A 9509-nucleotide genomic window follows, 5' to 3' on the forward strand; every position below is an offset into this window, starting at 1 on the left:
ATATGGGTGCTCTAGGTTTGCAAACTTAAGGTTGCAAACCCATTTGAGAGTAAGTCCTAATCTTTTACGATTTGCCACTCTTTCTTTTGTCAGCTTTTTAAATTGCCAGCTTTTTAAGGCAAGCTTGAAAAACAAGAAACCTTGCAATGATAAGTGCAAAGAGGCTGAATTTGAATGGACCTTGAACATGTGCTGGCAATGTTAGCAAGGGACTTCATTAATATATAGTAATCCAAGACGACTGGAAATTATAATCAGTCTGAGCCGTCAACAGGAAAAGAAAGAGATAATTCGCAGGTGCTGTTATGCTGGGTTTGGGAAGGGATGTGAGAAAAGGCTATCATTTGGTCTATTCTGCAGTGGACTGAATGGATCCATAATGTGGCTAAAAAGGCCAAATGTACTAAAAGTGAAACAAAGGAGTATCGTTTATTAGGTCGGCTAAATACTCTAAGTAATTATTTGAATATAGTGATAAAAGTATATTTTCAAGTTTGTATTTTGAACATACCAATTTGCAACGGCAATGAGTAAAAAGACACCTTTTTAAAGATACTAAAATGCTTGTTGTGTGGAGATATACTCATATACACGGGTTTTTCCGAAGTTCTTAAATTGCCTGATTCCTGTTTAAATTGATGGGAACTCCTGATATGAGGCACTAGAATAATTTCCAAAATCACAGCATGTTTGGTCCTTAAATATGTTTAAAAATCCAGCCTAAATGACTGAACTAATATTATTTCACCCACTTATTACCTGAGGAGAGTAACTTATAACATTCCTTTGGATTTTATGTTTATGGCTAATATTCACAGGGGTTGCAGTCACTATACAGGTGTCAGAGGCTACCAGGACATGTATTCTGGTGAAGGAACAGGGGTGTACTCGGGGTGATTTGGCCACAGGGTCAAAGGGAGGAGGGTTAGAAGTTGCTGGCCTCCCACACATGAGGGATGGGGACTTCTGGGTCCAGTCCCCAACAGACAGGGGAAAACCCCAGACAGCCCAAAACAGAATCAGCAAGGCTTTTGGGTAAGGGGCAATAGCAGGGAGAAGTTGTGGAAGCAGTTTTTCAGGGCTGTTTTGAGGGTAGGCTGTGGTTTCAGTAGCTGGTTTTGTTGAACCATCTCTGATAGCTCCCAGTGCATCTCTGGTGATACCAACACTCAATTTTTCCTCATGCTCTGGTTCCTCTAGCTCTTGCATTGATTGTATCTTACTATTCTTCTGGAACTCTTCTCATTCTCTCTACCCTGGAAAAGATTCAAAAACTTTTGTAAAGTAAATAGTTCACTTACAGTTCTACCAGGACATAGGATGTTTCCTTTATACAGTTACTGTTAATTTAAATCAATCAACTGTTAATTTAAATCTCACTAAAAGCATACCTAGCAATTGTAACTACAGCTAACAAACATTCTTAAACTTAAATTCTGTCACTTTTTCCAGCAAAAATGGTTTGTGCACAGACAATGAAAATGGAAATTAAAAATATTAAATGTGTTTGATTAAAGTTATGGCACAAAGGACTACACCAGTTTATCCACAACTAAAGCTGAAGATAACTTTCCATGTCAATAAACAAAGAAAGCAAACCCTTTGTCCCAGTGTTTTCCGTACTGCACCCTTTGTAGACAGAGATATCTGGGAAATCCTGTGAAAGCAGAGTGCATAAAAGCTTATTATTAAAGTATTTTCTCTTGTTGTCCTTGTGGGACATATGTTATGGAGGTGGGGAGTTGTACAATTATGGAGCCTTAGGTAGGATTTGCAGAAGCAAAGGAAAATTTGAGGAACAGAGTGGTGGGAAGAGGTAGGCTTCAAGGAAGAGGGTGGAAAGTCTCAGTCATCAGACTTGTGCAGCTTCCTGTACTGGCAGCAATACTCAGCCCTGTTTGCTCTGTCATTTTGAGCAGAAAAGCCCGTGTCATTTTCGGAAGAGGCCTGGGATGAGAGACAAGTAGCTATACAACAACTGCTGGAAATGATTTGGGAGCAGGGAAGTCGTGGACCTCTGTCTCTTCATTTCCTGACAGTTCTTTGGAGAGTGGTGTTTTCATGGCTTGTGCCTGTCCTTGACTTTCCCACCGAGCCACATGTCCCGAGCTCACACCGTTGCCCTTGGAGGCGTGCTCACCAACAAGTGGACAAAACTACCTAATAACTGTCAGAAGAGTTAACAGCTTCTTACCAAACACATATTTATTTGTATCTCATTGGGCAAAGGAAACTTTGTATAGAGTCTACACCATTTTGAGACATTTTAAGAAAAAGATACTTGCTTAAGAGCAAGAAGGGAAGAACTGTAGGCTGTTTCTTATGGAAATCCCCCTGACGTTTGGGAAGTCCTTTGGTGGGAGATAAAGGGAAGTTTTGATTAGTTGTTATTACTATTTGCTTAGTGTATCTTAGCTTAATTTTCTTTAATTCATGCACAGCTTGAACTAAAAAACCCCCACCTTTATGAAGAGTTGCCATGTTGCAACTGTACTTCATAGCACAGAGAGTTGTGCACTCTAACTTAAGCAGCCAAAGATTTTATTGATGACATTGTACTATAGTCAACATACAGGCCTCTATGTAAAGGAAGTAGTTGATCAAGGATATATCTAATTATTCATTTGTTAGCAGCTTACTTTGTTCTAATACTTTCTTGGATCTGAGTTATGGTCTAATATTGAAGATGATGACGACCGTAGGGTGCCTGGGAATACAAAGCACTTTCACCACACTGGCTTCAATATGTTGCCATGTTACAATTACTATGGTTTATTCATTGTCACTAACCTGTTTAAATATTTGAGAACAAAGTGGTGCGGTTATATAAAACTTTATGCAAGAAAACACAACTCTCAAGATCGCTTTTAAGTGCTGGTGTTGTCATCTGCAGTCGCCTTTGATCCCAGCCACATATCCGCATAGTAGCTCTGAGGATCTGTGAACCATTTCTCCCTTTCTCCCTGTTTCAGATTGCGGCTGATGCTCATTAGAACAGTTCAGAGCGTCTCTTTGAAGAAACATGGTGGTGACAGTGGCTGATCAAAACCCAAATGCTCAGAAACCTTGGGGAGAGGAAATCCACATGCCAGAATCCTGTCACAGCTTGAATCTGTTAAATAGGTTAATGTTTAGGGCACTGGTTGGGAATCAGAGAAACAGGATTCAGCTCTCAACTTCTCATCTAACCATGGAAGGACTGTTTCATTCTCCCCGTTCCTTAGTTCTCCAGGTGAAAATGGCTCTTTTCTTTCTCATGGAGGCATCATTAAGTGTTGGGACAACTATGCAGTCTGATGATGGTAGGAGCTCAGATGGGTGCGATTGGAGACATGAGGTGGGGATGTCTCTCTGGTGCGTGAGTGATTCAGCCCCAAATGATGCCTATCGGTAGGACTGGATGGTTGTGTGTTTGCTGCTTGTAATTCCTGAGAGTTACTTCAGTGTCAGAGCAAAGAGTGCGGTAACTTACCAAGTCACAGAGCAGCTACATAGAAGACAACCACTGGCCCTTCGGAGGTATTTCCAACAACATCAGCTCATCTCAGCATGTAATTATAATACAACCCTGATCTGGAGATTTCTTATTGGAAAGCAGGTCTTAGTCCATGGATTATAGAGATTCCCAGTAGGTCTCTGGTTTTTGCTTCTGACAAGGTAAAGAGGATGTGACGTGGAAACTCCTACTCCTCCTGCAGCACTGGCCCAATGATTTACTAATTTACAGCTTCTGTAAAAAGCTGTTGATGGCATCAAGCCTACCAAAATGTGTTTCAGGGCATAATATGGACCAATGATGATGCATTTTTAGTGCTGGAATCCTGTGAAGGAATGGTCACTGTCTGAGTCTAGAAATCCAGGCTGAGTTCATACTACTGACAAATAACTTGGAAATGTCTATCAGATATTACTAGTGGGAGGAAAGCACAGAAGTCAACACTCATTTGCAGGGTTGTTTCTATAAAATGAATCTGTAATTGACATTATACATAACTTGGCCTCTTCAAATGGGAAACTGAAGGGCAAATACTAAAAAAGCTTTCTAATGATAGTGCTCAGTTGTACAGTGTTCCTGCCATTAACCTAATTCAAAGAAAGAGTCTATAATATCTGTACGCTTTTGTTCTTGGAAAGGGTTCCTCCTATTGCCAGTGGCATTGTCTGACTGCCCAAATGAAGTGATCCCCCAGGAACTTTGGATCTCAGTCTAGGCAGCCAGCCTGGAGTCTTCACCTTGCCAAGCAGTGCTCCCCGTGGCCAAGGTTACTGCTGAATGAAGCCAAGGTCACTGCTGAATGACCTGCATAGGGAAATAAATGGGCTTTCATGTGAACCTTTTGACGGTGCCACCTTTAGGGCTGCTCTATGGAGACTAGGCTATGCAAAAATATTGATGTACGTGATAAAAATAACTTGTCATTTCTAATTTTAGGGAAGGGATTGAACACTTGTTTGCAGAGTCCAGCCTCGTAGGGCCCTGAATCCAAAACTGAGGCCTTTTGGCCCTTTCGTGATGCAAACAGTAATTTAAAATATACATCTGGCACAGTGCAAAGAGAGAACATCCAACATCTGTCACATTCCATTATCTTGCCTTGCTGCTATTAGTCTATTATTAGTATTTAAACTAAATATATCTTCCCGCAGGCTGCTAACCATAATACCTCATTCAAGTACCCGTTCCTTTTATTGCCACAAACTGTTCTGAACATCACATAAATGAAACTGGAACATCACTTGATGGACTGTTATCATACTTTATTGCTTTATTTTATTTTAAATGGGAGGAAACAAAACTTGCCAAATGTTGTCATATGGTTTGAAGAAAATGAAATAGATTTCCCTATCGTTTTGGGCGAGGGAAGTGAACAGAGGCTTTTCTAATGGAGATCAGCTGCAGGCGTTTGTTTCCACACTGATGAGGGCCCATATGCTGTCACTGGTGTATCGGTTTTGTCTTGGGGCTGTAAGACTCTGGAATGACTGGTTTGTTTTTTTTTTTTTTTTTAAACTGTCTTTTATAATTAATTATCTGCCTTCTCTATCTCTTCAAAGCTGAGTGAAATAAAGACGTCGTAAGAGACTAGAATTACTCTAAGCAAGAAGTTAGCTTAGAAATGTTTCCCTCCCAAGTCAGATGCTGTGTTTTCACTGGGAGCTTTACCCAGCAGTTAGAAAAAACTGCCCAAAACTTCAGGTAGCCTTTTGGAATGAGAGGTGTTCTTAATTCACATCAGCACAGATCACAGCTGCTTGCCCAGGGCCTAGTGCGGTGCCCTTCCCTAGGCTGCCTCGAAGGATGCTCACAAAGCAGCCAGCCTGCATCACAGTTTGGCAGGCACTCATGCTACGTCTGTGCCCGTACATCAGTCAGGGCTCCCTTAGTTCCTAGGTCCGGGGACAGGGTTGTCCGCATGGTTGAACACGGTGGTCTTGGGCATTATTTTGGCCTGGGCCAGGTGGCACCGTTTCAAATGGTTCCTGAGATGGGTGGATGATAGCGCAGACCAGCGGCAGTCCCAGGGGGTAAAGGAGCAGTGGTATGGACATGAGCCTTCCCTGTCCAGGGGCTCATTCCCAGAGAGCAGTCCTAACAACATTTGATTTCCAAGTAGGGAAAATGAGGAATGCCCTAGGCATGTCTGCAGGGGCTGTCCTGCCACACCAGCTTCTGCTCAATGAGCTAGAGAGCAGCCACAGTGCTCCAGCTAGAAAGCCTGGGCAGAGCATCACGCTAATGCAACTGTGCAGCTTCTGGAGTCTGAGCTGTGGTATTCAGAGTTACATCAAATATCTTCAAAATGCCTGGAAATGACCTTTTAATTGCTTGTTTCTGAGGCTGTTGATTTTTTGCTGAAAGAATCCCTTGGCACAGACCAGAATTAAGTTATTTGAAGTTGGCCATGGGTCAGTCTGACCGCAAAGGGCCAGTAGGGTGCAGAGACCTTGTTCTGAACGTGACTGTCTGCATGGTGCAAAGAGGAGATGCAGCTCTGGAGCTGTCATAGCAGCTCTCCCCAGAGCTCCTCTGAGCTGCCTTCTCAGTGTGGGCAAGGTACTCCTACACACCAGAGGTACTCAGTTTTAAGCTAATCCTATCTTCTAGTTGACATTATTTATTTATTGTTTTACATTATTTATTATAGTACTGTACTTGTTAAATATGAAAACAGTAACAATACGTTAGGGGTTACTATTTCCACCCCATGCAAGTCACCCTTTTACGTATGAGCAAAGACCCACATGGACCTGGAGCGGATCAGCTGCTCGAGTCCCTCCCAGATAGCTTTCAGGGGCCAGGGCTGGCAAGGATAGGTTTTTACCTGCTTTTCAGTGCCATGACTGCAAGCTTGCACCCACAGTCATGCTGACCTGTGTGGGTACACTAGCTCGAGGGAGCGGTCATGCTGTGTTACAGCCCAGTGACACAGTGGCCGTGTCCCAGATGGCTTTCGCAGCTCCAGCATCAGCAGCCGTAACCTCTCAGCCTGCATCCCCTCGGGGCTCAGCCAGGTCTGGACTGCTGGCATCCCGCAGGAGGGATGGAGGCTTTGGAGCTTGTGTGCAAGCTGTCCGAGACAGAAAATTTGAGCTCTGCTTTGGGCCAACAGTGCAACAAAGACAAGCCTTGCATTACAGGCGTGCTGTTGCTCTGGAAACTTGAAGCCTCCCAAAAGCAATGCAATTACTAGCTGGTTATCATTTTTGCTTCACCAAGGAGGAGATTTTGTTAATTTAGAGAAGGCTAACAACAGAGAAATAGATTTTTTTTTTACAAGGCTTCCTCCTAATAGCCTTTAAAGAGACCACATTTCTTTCTCTGTGATCACTGTAGGACCCACCTCCAGAAGGCAAATGTATAAAATCTTTTCCATCAGCCTCTAAACATTTCCTGTAGAAAGAAAAAAGACGACTCTCTTTTCTGAGTTACCTCATCTTGAGCTGGCACAGAAACTTGTTTAGTGCACAGTAACAGCTGCATCTCTTCAGCTTAAATTGGTATATGACTGCCATTTACCTCAGCTCTTCTTCTGACTTGTTAGCAAAATGATTATTGATGTGTACCTCTTAAATCTAAACATTAAATGGTGTTTGGGAAAAACTCATGTCCCCTTTCCTCCTGGCTGAATTAGTTCCCTTAAGGAACTAATCCATAAGGCTACTAGCCATCACAGTAATTACAGGTGTTGAAAAATATCCTCTTTGGGGGATGAGGGAGTGTTTTGTTCCTGAATTATGAAAGAAAAAGCTTAGCTATAAGGCAATACAGTTTTTAAAGTTTTTTAAGCTGCTACAGTTCTTGATGTCTAAAAATGCCTTTGTAGACTTGCTGCCCTGTGCAAGTGTCTTCTGAGACCCTGCTTTTTCCTAAAATACCCATGTGTGTGTTGGCACTGTGAGGTGTCTTTTAAAGTAAATGTGAATGAAACCGAGTTGTGTCTACTGAATGTCCATAAGCAGCAAAGAACTGTAGGAAACTTGTTTTATCCCCCAGAGCCTCAGGAGGCCACAAGGCAGAAAACCCCCTTGGTGGCAGGTCTCCCTCAAGAAGGGGGTATGGCAGCAGCAGGGAAGCCTCGGAGGTGGCTGAGGATGGGAGAAGGCCAAGGATGGGAGAAGGAATCGAGCTGCCTGCCACACTCCCTGCAGCTGCCCTAAGCAGGAGGGAGACCTCCACAGGCGTCAGGGTGGGATGGGTGTGAGGCCACTTGGCTTTCTGGTACGAAACTGCTTCTGAGGCTAACACAGCAGGGAACGGTCTCTGACATTTATTTTTAGAGGCTCTTTAGGGACCGTTGCCTTTAAAGACTTGCCACTGTGTGCAAATCGGTGAGGGAAAGGCAGTCTGAGTACAACTGCCTCTACAACAGGATGCTGCTGGGAACAGCATTTGTATTTTCGAACTTAAATAATCTGGCAGTCCCTGCTGTGACCTTATGCTGTTTGGGTCTATCCCAATCTTATTGAAAAGTGTTGTTGAAAAGACATATTTTGCACACTGGTCAGAGCAGACCTCATCAGAGTTACTTTATATAAGATTTCAGAACTTTTTTTTTCCCCTAGTTTTGTTCTCTCCAGGATATTTTCCAGTCCCATTTGGCAATATTTGTTAGCATTTTTAACAGCTGTTCTTTCCTTAATTATTATCATTGGTCTTGCTTGGCTTTTTTCTGTTCCAGAGCAAAAGGTGACAACCAGGCCCTTATATCTTGAAAATACAGTTTTTCCTTTGTCTGTATAAAAATGTGTAATATCTGGGGGCAAACACTTGAACCCCATCCTTATCACATTGAGACAGAAATTATGCACTAATTCTAGTAACTGGCTAATGCTGAGTCCTGCACTGTCTTGGGTGTCTTTCCCCTTTCAAGAAAACATGAAGAGTTAAAACAGAAACCCAGGTGTGTTAGGCATATGGCTTTATAATGAATATATTGTTTGGATTAAAACCTTCCCAAACCTGTGAAGTGTAACTCCCCTTTGATAACACATGGCACATCCCGAGGTTATCAATGGTATTTGAAACCATTCATGTTTTTCCAGCTTTCCAGTTTCTTTACTGAATTGCAGTGTCTTTTATGAGCTCACAGAGCTCACTGTTTGAAATACTCACTGGCATGAGGGCAGAAATGGCAGCTCCCACAAGCTTCGAAAGAACTTTCAGTGCTTGGAAGAGGGCTCTTCTGTTAATTTAGCCCTTTCTGCTAATTTGCCAAGGTTTAAAGCTGAACCAAGCTAACAGAAAATCTTGCTGCTTCTGTGCAGCTCTATGAAAAAAGAACAAACATAAATGAATTGCTAAACAAAAATGTAAGCCAGAGTTAGGGTTACTAATGAATGTTTGTTAATTTAAAGCATTAGAACTTAAATCCAGATCAAATATTTGAAAATGGAGAGCCTGGTAAACATCTTCATATGGACTCCCCTTTACCTCTTCAACTTTTCCCAACCTTAACCTATCATATAGACATCTTGACATTCATTCATTACACCTCTTGTGAGCCTAAAGGTCATGGTCTACCTGCTAAAACCACAGTCTTCCAGTTCATCCTCACATTAAGAGCTACCCCAATCGGTGTGTAATTTTTTCTGCTTGGTATGCCAGACAACGTACATGGAGGGACATCAGCTGACAGCCAACACCAACAGAGGATGGTATAATGACCTTTCCTCCTCTCGTCGTCTCTTTTTGCAGCATTCATGTGCTCTCAGCCATGTACCTCTCTAGGTTTCATGGTTCAGAAGAAATTCAGTTCTTTCTCTGAGACCCCACTGGAGGACACAAACTCCAGCAGGTTGGACACGGTGCTGTGTCTCTTGTACTGGTGTAATAGTTACACAACAGAAGTGGGCATATCTGCACAGCGGCAGAGGGTCTGATTACAACACAGGTATGCCTGCAACCCAGCTTATATAGATTACAAGATGCATCTTTGCTACTGTTGTTACCTATGACAGCAATAACAATGGGGACCTATTCTTACTAAAATCATATCTTCACTGTATGC

This window comes from Strix aluco, chromosome 1 (genome assembly GCF_031877795.1).
Source record: "Strix aluco isolate bStrAlu1 chromosome 1, bStrAlu1.hap1, whole genome shotgun sequence".
NCBI classification, from domain to species: domain Eukaryota; kingdom Metazoa; phylum Chordata; class Aves; order Strigiformes; family Strigidae; genus Strix; species Strix aluco.